Here is an 8,040-nt window from a genome sequence, read left to right as displayed (position 1 = left end):
ATTCATTAGTCACTGTGCATAAATATCCCCTTATTTCCATGAAGAGACATTTAGTCGAGGGCCAGTCTGACAAACATGTGCAAGCTTTCACTCACTCACTGAGAAAACAGAAGGGAGAAAATGTCTTACAAATTTGTGTGCTGAACGCAAAGCATCACATACCTTATCATATGTGCCTTTTCTGCTCCTTGACTTTCTTTCATCAGATTGAAATGTAGCAAAGAGAAAACTGTTGGATAGGTTTCAGAAGCCCATAAAGCTTTCTAGTTATTTCTGCCTCTTGGTTACAAAGTCTGTTTCATTAGTATGTCATCCTGGAGACAATCACCGATTTCACTCGTATTAACGGAGCCTCAAAGCCCAATTCAGTGCCTGGTAAAAGTCAAAGGAAAGCTATTTGCTGAAAAACATTACCAAAAAATAGTGTTGCTTGGTTTTGTCTGTTTGCTTAAAATCAACAGCTCCCAGGTTAGTAAGAAATGAGCTTGTTTCAGTGAAGAGAAACGTTAAAATAAAGAAATAAAATGTTGTGCCCTACACTCCCATTCCTGTTTTCTGACAATTTTTGTAAACTTGCATTTATTCTCTAGTGTAACCTAATGAAGCCAGTGGAATGTCTCTGGCAAATGGGTACAATCTACAATTGTTTTTAAAAGGTAAAGCTCATATAATAATTGTGCAGAGGGAAAAGCAAAACAATTGATCAGAAGTCCTGTTTTTCTCTGTTGATTCAACATACAAGAATGTTAGATCTGTTACAGGGGTGCCTAAATAATTTTCTTTGTAAGCTCTCTTGTTTCGCAATCCATGCTTTAATGAAACTTGACAAAAGTTCTGTTTTAGCATAATAGTTCTTAGAAAATGTTTACCGAGTGTTTATATGTCCTTTTGTGTTGGAAGTCTAACTGGTTTCTGTGGCTAAATTGACCAGAAAGACAAGGAAACCTTGATTTATGGAACAAATTCTTAAGCTGGCTATTACAGTGTGTACCAAAGGTATCTGTGTGCTGTAACAGCACCCATCCCACTTGAGAACACAAAAATCTTCCATCTAAGCATGCAGGTGCCTTTTGTCCCAGTGCTTTTGCTGGTGTTGTGTTTCATACTACAGTGCTAAGCGGGGTGCCTGGCTTTTAGCCTGCATAGGCTCAGTCACAAAATAGAAGGAAGCACAATGTTTAATTTCCTATAGTTGAACTTATTGAGTGAGAGCACACTGGAAAAACTGTTAAGTGGCCTCAGCAGTCGCAGGGATGTCAGGAAGTGTGTTGGGACTGGGTGTATGATTTGGTGATTCTTCTCATCTGAATGGAGAGCTTGTAAACTTTTTTGTGGTATTGTCAAAACAAGATTGGAGCGTAAAAAATAATAATAATAATCAAGCTGAGTAATCTGGTAACTTGGTAGACAGCACTTTTATTTTCTGATGGCCTTAAGCTGCAGTCCTACTTGCACGAACAAGCATTGGTTTGCTTACAAGATTAGAGCCATAGGTCAGCAGTGAGTGATTAACAAAGTCAAGGGAGGCAGTTTTCTTTCAAAGGTGATACATAACGATGGTAGCAGCCTAAGTTTTCAAAGGAGAACAGTAGTATTTTTATGCTTACTTAAAAATACCAAGAAACTTGGTGTTTCTCCGTGTCTGTTCTCTATGAACTAGGCTCACTTCCATTGGAACAAAACTACTGCTGGGCTACTTTTTATACTGTATAGAGTAAAATGCAAATTTAAGTTTCTAACTTCTTTCTCCATCACTAAGATCCCAAGGGGACCTCACTAGAAAACCAACAACTTTTTCCTTCTGTGAATCTCAGATTCCCTGCTAGGGCGGCTCACCTTTTTTTCTGCATTATGTTTCTAGTGTGGTTCTATGTGTGTAGGTGAACCAGTGCTGGGATTTCAGCGTTCTGTGCAAAGCTGTCTAGGTAGCTGTCATTCTTAAAAATCTGTCCCATTTGAGCATTTCTGCCCCAGAAGCAATTGCATTCCCGTAACTATCCAACACTCTAAAGTTAGATAAATATAACATTAGACATCAGACAAACATGCAATCTGAGCACTGATCGTGCAGGTACACGCCTATTGCTCCTTTCTCCCGAGGGGTCATGCTGCGCAATGCAGTGGCTCACTTCCACTATTGGTCTCAATAGGTCAGCTGTAGTTGGAGACAGAAAATTACTTCTGGAAGAGAAGGGCAGAGTCATTCTTTAGAACTCGAATGCCGGGTGGGAATCCTCTGGACTCCATCTGGAACAGCTTTGACCAAACAAAGGCCCCCAATCTGCTTGCACTACAGTCAGTGGGAATAGTGCCACAGAATTCCTTGGGAGCAACATTAGGCTTCGATTATGGTCACAGCAAGAGAGTAGTACATGTACAACTGCCAAAATAATATTAACAAATAATTCTAGAAATGTTTGTCTCCTCTTTCCTTTCTTTATATTTTTTCCTTAAGGAAACCAACAAGCTTTTGCCTGTTGGGAATGAGACATAGAAAATTTAAAATCGAAGTGTAAGGCCCAGACTCCCCCTGCTTCCCAGGACAGGCAGATCAAGAAAGGCATGGCTTGCCAAGCATGCTGAACCATGCTTCCCTTGCAGAGGCAGGGTTGTGAGAGGAGCCATGATAGACGTGGTGCAGCCCCAGCCCTCCCTGGAAGCACAGTTTTCTGTAGTGCTGCCTGCCTTTCCCCCTCCTGGCATGAGGTTCTGCACGGAGGCTGCTCAGGTTCATTTCTTTTATGGTCAAGTATACTGCTGGAGTCAGCTCAGCAAAATAGCTGTGTAAGACATAAAGGGCAGGGGCCATAGATCTGTGGCACCACTCAGCTGGCCCTTCCTCATCAAGTGCATCTCATCAAGTACTTGATGCATCTGCTCCCCATTCTGTGCTTTAGCTCTGCCTGTGCCTTTTGCTATGAAGATTTCACAGCGTGTGTGTTCAGAACAGCTTTCTTAAGCTATGATCTTAAAGCACTAGCTGTGTGAATTGGAGTACCCGTAATAACGGGGAAGAGTATAAAGCAGAGTTGGTGGGTGCTGAAGTCTTCACTGCTTGAAATAATTAAATGTTTGGGTGGAGCCTAGACCTTTTGGATGCTAATTGGAATAGAAATTAAACCATATATAGTACGGCAGGGAGAGCTAACTGCAGAAAGCTTTCCTGAAAACACAGTGTGGACAGATTTAATTCCATGAAATTAATCCAAGAGGAAAAATTGCATCAATTATACAGTATAAGTTCCTACAGTTGTGTTGGTTACAAATGTAAAGTGTTACACTCCTGAGGTCATCAGAGTCTTTACCATTCACTTCAATGTAAGTACAATAGGACTTTTAAAATACTTTGTCTAGAGACCTCCATAATTATTGCTTTCCTGTGAGGCCCTTTCAGGAAAGGACTATAACATAGATTTTTCTTGTTTCATAAGAATTAATTCAAGACAGTCAGAGATGCCTCTTTGTTTGTAAGTTTTGTAGCTGTATAATCCAGCCTTTAAAGCTGACCGCAGTGTGAGAGCTGAAGTCTCAAGTCTACAGTGCTTTGTATTTTACCACATGATGTTTCTTCCATAAACTACAGAGGGAATTTCCTAAGGTGAAAAACTTCAAGTGGGGCCCTGCTAGTCCAAAGGCAGGTCAAACAGCCAGTAAGGTGGGAGAAGAGAGCCAAAAGCCAGAATGAATGCCATTTCTTTTTATTTTGACTGAAAATATTATATGTAGCTAGTGGGGAAAACATACGCATATAAATAGCTGTTGACACTGGGGAATTCTTTGGAACTCAATTAAATTGCTTTCTTTTCTAATTGTATAAAGACCATTCAGAAGAATATAGGCATTAGTGAATAATTCCTGAATGCACTGTATCTTTGCATCATCTCAGCTTAGGGAAAGTGAATGTAAAACCACATCATTTTGACTTACTGGAATTTAGTTCCATTTTGTCTTCAATTTGCTGTGGCAATAAGTGGCAGAAGCTTCAAAGCAAGTCAGAACATAGTTACAGCACACTTACAATCAATATCACAGTCTAGCAACTAGAAGTTATCAAGCTTTGGATGTATAAACTAAGGATTTTTTTTCAAGTATTTTGGAAATATATTCTTCCATACTTTGCAGGGTTCAAAAGGTATGTTTACTCGTTCATTCCTCCTGTGCTTATAGAAGCTGTTTCTTAAATGATAATTTGTCTTTGCAAATTTAGGGTGCTTTGAACACAGTACTGCAGGGACGTGCTTGTGGGATAATGAAGATCTGCAGCCAAGCTATTAGGTCTAGCCTAGGTGCTGTAGGATATAAGGACTGTGTCTATGGTTTCTGAGGACATCGAACTGAAAACAGATGCAATAGGATGCAATACTGCTTGTTCATCCTTGTATCAAATAGATGAGAGAGGTTTGTGCATGTGTGCTTATTTGAATGCACTTGCAGAGGACTCCTATTTTTCACTCATGATTTTTCTGTGACTCATTATGTGACTCAGAAATTGTATGATGCTATTTTTTATCTTGCATATATGCAAATATGCATTCCATTTGCAAATCTGTTTTACCTAGGCAATTGGCATGCTATTTTAGCTGTTGTATGCATTCACAAACAGAGAAATTCTGCAGGTGTGCATGGTATGATATCAGTTTCGGGCACTACCTGTATGTCTGCATGCAGTGTTGAGTGATATCTTTCTCGGTACAACTTGAGCACACCTCTACTAACTACGTGCCTGCTGATCCTGTCAGGATATTACTCTGTATGCTTGCTCCTCAGGACTAAGTTCTCCTGCGTTTTCTCTAGGAATTAAAGGACTGGCACAAAGTATATTCCTGATACACAGTCATGCAAGATGATGTGCTTTGGTTTAGTACCCTTTCTTCCTGCTAGCACAGAAGCATGGCGAAGCCTGTGACTAAGTGTCATTTTGACTTGAATTCAGAAAAGTGCTCATTCAGGCTTAATCTTAAGCATATGGATAATCCATTGCTATTGAGCAACTTAAATACACCATCTTTAGGTGGACTAAGTATGTTCTTGGATGCTGAAATAAAGTCCTTTGTTCTTTCCTCCAAATAAATTCATGCCTAGCTGTAAGCACAAACAAATGCAAACATACATGGTTAATGATGCTTTAGTCAGAACTGCTCATCCTTGCAGCTGTACATCAGAGGGTAATTTTAATTAGAGTTTAATTATCTTTTCATTTATTTTCTTCAGCAAGTAAATTTATACCTTGCTGTAAGTTTTCCTGTGAGTATAAATTAAAGCAGCATTAATAACATTATATTTGTCCTAATTTGAGTATCTGCACTTATTTATCTTTTTTTTATTAGTCATAATTAAGTATGTTTGGAGAATTCAGGCAACTAATCTACGTATAGAAGAAAATAATGCTAGGCAATATCATTATAATAATAAGAGAATGTTTCTGATTTACTGAATAGGAATACAAATATAATAAATTGATGAATAGATTTCTTAAAATATTGAAAATAATCATTTGAGGAAAAAGCTGTCTGTGTAACAAGGACTTAATTTTTTGTCCTATTTAAAAAACAGTATTGGAGACTGGAAATGAAATTGTTCAAAAATGAACCTGCGAATATTTTTTTGTTCAAAAGTCACCCAGTATTGTAACTTTGTGCCAACTCAATTTACAAATATTCAATACTTAATTATGGAAATTCATCTATTCTGGAAAATAATTGTAGAAAAAAAAGTTTGATTTGAGTATTTTTACCAACTTCTCTAAGTTCAAATTCTCTAGTTTTCTGTTGGATTATTTCTTAGATGTGTTGCTACACACTATTTAATTGAAGAATTTGTGTTTCTGCTGACAATGTCCATCAGTCCAGATGACTTAAAATTGTTCATTGATATACTAGAAAAGTACAATACGATTATGAGCCTTATTAAGTATACAGGAAATCTCAGGCATAGGCAAAACAAGGTACAAAGAGTTTAAATAAAGTGACCAATAATTTGTATGATCAATTTTTCATATGCTTCACATAAAATATCTTAAGAAGTAGTTTATCTGTACTGGACATGTATAAGCAGCTTCTTTTGTCTTTCTACAGTCTGTGGGTCATTTCAAAGCACTGCTTAGCCAGCATCCAGATTAGGGATGGGCGGCTCTATTGTGTTACTTCTGTTTTGTAGTTCTGAGTTACTTCTCTCTGCATGCCTGAGTCAGCTGGCCTCACTTCTCTGAGGCGTCAAAAAGTTCACAAGACATTTTCTTCTTTTGTTCTTTCCTTCAAACTTCATAGATTTTGGATGGTTGCTAATGTAGGAGGGCTGAGAGTCTACTCAGATGCACATCATTGAGAGAATGATAAATATAACTGTTTCCCATCAACATATACACCCTTTAGTTTCCATTTTATGAAAAATGATCACTGATTTTCCCCTTCCCCCTTTAATTCTAGCGTCTCTCAGGTAGCAAGATGTGCTGTGGAGCTAGCAATATACATATTTCCCATACAGGAAATTGCCTTAGACTGGGATACAGTATATAGTCACAGATTTCCTCAGCAGAACATGTAAGATTCCTGTTGTGGACTTTTGGTTTGTTGGTGTCTGGAGGACGTGGAAGGAACTGGGTGGATGGAGGGACTGAGTGGTGCCAGAGACTGAGTCTAATTGTTGCAGCTGGGTTTCTTGAGGCTGTTCAGGGAGTACAGGATGTCAGTGAGTAATGTGGCTAGGAATCATGAAGATGTTTTTATGAAGTTTAAGACCAGCCCAGTAAAATGCTTAGCTGATATTTACTGAGATTATGATGTCTGTTCTGCATGGCCAGAAAGCAATAGTAGGATGGGTGATAAAGCTCTGCTTTGTAACTTCAGAGCTCTAACAGTGTGCCTCTTTTACTGAATTCCATGTTATGTTTCTCCAGACAGTCATGAAGTTGACTGTGAAATAAATATATTGCGATGATAACCCTGGAGTTAACAACAGCCTGTGTCTCTTGTAAGTGACAGGGTATGCTTTCTATTTCCCAATTTGATGGAGCCATTAAGCTTTGAGTTTCTTCAGAGCAGCATAACACAGCAGAAACTGGGCAAACCAGGTTTACAGAACTTTTGCAAATGTTTTAAACTTTTTCCTTTCTAAGCCACACAAGTCTTGCCTGAGGCACCGTTCCTAAAATAAAATTAAGCTTCTGAAAGATTTATTGGCTGCTTTTGGAATTCAGTGTAGTCGTCTTTTTGCTCATTCACATAATGAGGCAGTTGTGAAACCCTGACTCAGGGGTGAACTAAGCCCTCTTCAAAATGGGGACAAATGGGAATGTGTGGTCACACACATACTCCTTCATCATAGAACTGAGGCTCTGTATGCAGCACAGACTGTGCTAGAAAAGGGCTTCAAAAAGCACCCTAGCTCCCTGCTGTACCCGCTCCTGCTAGATGCACTGCGAGGGCTGCTGTAGCCCACAGGTATTCTTGAAACAACTGATGCTATGTACAGAATGAGGAGCCGCAAAGGCAGATCTGTGTGGTCCCTGGTGACTACCCTGTCTCCTAACACAGCTTGTTCTTGCCTATAGTGACATTCTGATCTTTCCCGTTTAATTGCCTCTGTGTTGGCTCTGGCTCGTGGTAGGGGGTGATTAGAGAACCATGTTCCCCTGCTGTGTTAAATAGTCATGTCTTAAGTGAAGTGTACCAAGTGCATTACATTTAGTGTTGCGTACTTCACATAGGAAAAGAGTGTAACAGCATTTGAAGTTGTTACAGTTGATTGGAGCTAAAAGACCAGAACTTCCTGCTGCTGCTGCCACTCCCAACCCCATGCCATTTCAATGGCCTGTTTTGCTGAAATCAGCCCCCCTCCAGGTTGTTTACTCATCAAAACTGATTTTGCGATAGGGAAGACATCTAATGCCTTACAAAACATGGAATAGCTTTCAAACCAGATCTGGCAAAGGGTGTGTATTGACGCACACAGTTTCTGTACTTAAGATGCTTTTTCATCAAAATCTTTCAATACATGCTTCGAAAACTAGGGGGAGGGGAAGTTGTGTGTGGGGTGTTGTTT

This window comes from Coturnix japonica, chromosome 8 (genome assembly GCF_054131305.1).
Source record: "Coturnix japonica strain WE chromosome 8, WE-NBRP24, whole genome shotgun sequence".
Taxonomy (NCBI): Eukaryota; Metazoa; Chordata; class Aves; order Galliformes; family Phasianidae; genus Coturnix; species Coturnix japonica.
Note: the sequence above shows the minus strand (reverse complement) of the source record.